This window comes from the organism of the source record quoted next, unplaced genomic scaffold (genome assembly GCF_019419815.1).
Source record: "Pyrus x bretschneideri cultivar Hongxiangsu unplaced genomic scaffold, Pyrus_bretschneideri_v1 Contig77, whole genome shotgun sequence".
Lineage (NCBI taxonomy): Eukaryota > Viridiplantae > Streptophyta > Magnoliopsida > Rosales > Rosaceae > Pyrus > Pyrus x bretschneideri.
Window position 1 is genome coordinate 892,068 of NW_025999817.1, and position 3,030 is coordinate 895,097.

The following is a 3,030-nucleotide window of genomic DNA, read 5'->3' on the forward strand; positions in this document are numbered from 1 at the left end:
TATGCAACTCTTCATCATTCCACCATTCATTCTTTATTCCACAAACAAGTCACATGCATTCACACACCAACAAAACAACTCCTTTGCCGTGCATTCCCACTTCCTTTCCAAACATCTCACATGCATTTCCACCTTCCTACTTCATCATTTCACCATATTCTCCCTCTTTAACTCACATGCATTCATCATAATTCACAACACAAAACAGCCAACACATGCACCAAAACCTTCAATGCCGTGGGTTCCCTTTGGAATTCCAGCATCTTCACATGTCTTTCTAGCTTTCCCTTTCATTTCCACCACTCATTCTTCATCATTTCAGCCACCTACATGTATTAATTATTAAACTCTTCATCATTGCATCCAGAAAATGAGCAAGAAAGCTTCCCAAACACATGCATACACACACTATTTTCAGCACACACATGCATTTCCAACATAAAAATCTGCCTTGTGCCGTGCACTTTCAATGCATTTCCAGCTTTCCCTTTTATTTCCACATGCAATTCTTCATCATTGCAGCCACAAACACCTTAAACAAATAGCCATATACATCTCCACTCCTCCTATAAATACCCTTGCATTCATTCATTCAAAAATCATCTCATTTCATACACAACACACCACAAACACTTCCATCTTCTCCCTAGCCGTGAGTTCCTCTTCATTTTCTGCACCATTCCCTTCCATTTCTCCTCCATTTCTTCCATTTCCATAATCCCCCAATCCATTCAACACACCAACAACATCCCTTAGTCCTTGTGCCACAATAAAGAGGAAGATAAGAGGGCCTAAACGTTCATACAATTCACGTTTGAGTTGTTGGAATGTTTACGCGTTTCTTTGATTTCAATGTTTAAATTCAATTCTCTTTGTTTTGTAATATGAGGAATGGAAGAAAAGAGTGCCTAAACGTTCATACAATTCACGTTTGAGTTGTTGGAATGTTTAGGTGTTTCTTTGATTTCAAAGTTATGAGGAACTAAACCCTTTTTGGCTAGGGGTGATTTCAATACCATGATTATTTATGTAATATGAATTGATGAATTCCGGTTATGAACTCTTGATTCGTGAATGCAATTGGCTTAACTATTTGATGATTAACTTATTTGTGTTTGTTGATTGAGGGTCGACACTTAATTAGCATGCATGAGTATGTGGCTAAAGTTTAAGAAGGTTTCACATAATCGTTACTAACTTATACTTGAAAGTAGTGAAGGTCGCTTGTCACGATCGCGTTAAGTTTAATTCTTAGCATGAGTAACATGATGTCATAGTTGCAAATGCTTTGTCAATGCTTATGGTTTTCATTATTCTTAATGATCTTCGATTGTATCTCTATTATGATGACATGTAGGGAACTTTTGAGAATGTTTTGGGTTGTCGAATGATGCCATCCAATCCAATAATATAAGGAAAATCTGAGGGTTAACTAGTGATGTCACGATTAATTTGGGGCATTGTCGTTCATAATTCAATGAAGGAATAACTGGAAATTGATTCATATGGATAAATATCATGTGTGGAGAAAGAACCTCTAGCTAATTCACCAACCATCTTAATTCATCAATTACATTCTGTCTAGTTATTAACTTGTTTCGTTATTTCAATTTTCGTCAAACCTCAATCCCCCTTTTGCTTTAATGTTCAATATAGTTAGAAATCAATTTAGTTTGTGTTTTTAAAGCATTTTGATTCTTTTGGTTTGTCTTAGTGTTTTAACATTTAGTTTCACATTCTTTGAGTCTAGTTTAACGTTTTATATTGTTTTTAAGTTTTTGAGTCAGTTTCCAAGAGATTAACAAGCCCTCCTAATCCCCGGTCTAGAACGATCCCTCACTTATCCATTCTACTACAATTGTCAAACGAGGGTTTAATTTGAGTGTCAAGTAATTTTCGCATCAACTGTTTTTGGTTGGAATTTTTGCTAATGTCAATTTTAGTCGTTTGGTTTGACATTGTGATATTTACTTAGCCACTGACGATTATAGCTAGAATTGATGGGGAAGTTTGTAATTTTAATTTCAATTGGTTTGGTTACCACATTTATAAATTGTCATTGTTGAATTGGTTATTGCGAACCAAGTTGAGGACAAGCACTTATTCTCGTGGCTATGTGATAAATAAGGTTTAGTTTTGTTGGCCAGTAGAGTGTTACATATTTAAATTTTCCTTTTTAATTGATGAAATGTGAATGGTATTTTGAAAGAGTGAGTCACTCATTTATTATATTTGTGGCTGCACTTTGAAGTAAATTAAAAAGAAAAGCGATTGAAAGAAAGATTTAAAAGGCTTTAAATTTTTACCATGGGCAATTTAGTTAATTGCAAAAATGAAAGGAACCATAGAATGAGAATTTATGTTAGTGGTGTTGCGAATTTGGCTTTAATCTTCTTTCCATTAACCACTGAGTGTGATTGGGAATTTCCAATGAATTAGGTTAAAATTTTTGATATTCGGTTTGTCAATTATAAAGCTTTGGCTTGAAATTTTGAGATTCTACTAGGTTACTAATGGATGACTTAGAATTTTGATATTAAATTGGCCGAGAATAGTTATGGTTGGAAATTTATAATATGTATGCTGCCAATATTGAGTATTTTCTGATGTTGGTATCGTCAGTGATGGTGGCTAAAAATTTAGAAGAAGAATTGTGGTAACGGCTGTGTATAGCCAATGGAGGCCATGAGAAATTTTGGCTTAAAGTGGATATTTATTTTGCCAATGGGCATGGTTAGAATTTCTGATAATTATTTTGCCAATGAATGTGTTTGGGAATATGAGAATGTGAGTAATAATCACGATTATAATTTGTTGTTTTGCTTAATTTTGAAACTTGAATAAAATCGTAGACGGAGGAAATAATTCTAATTCCTTTTTGTTATTAGATGGTTGAAATCTCGGGGACGAGATTTATTTTAACCGGGGGGGGGGGGGGGGGGGTGAATGTAATACCCTAAAAATTTAAATATATGAATTAGATATTCATAATTATTAATAAGTGGGGAAAATCGAAAATAAACCGATTTA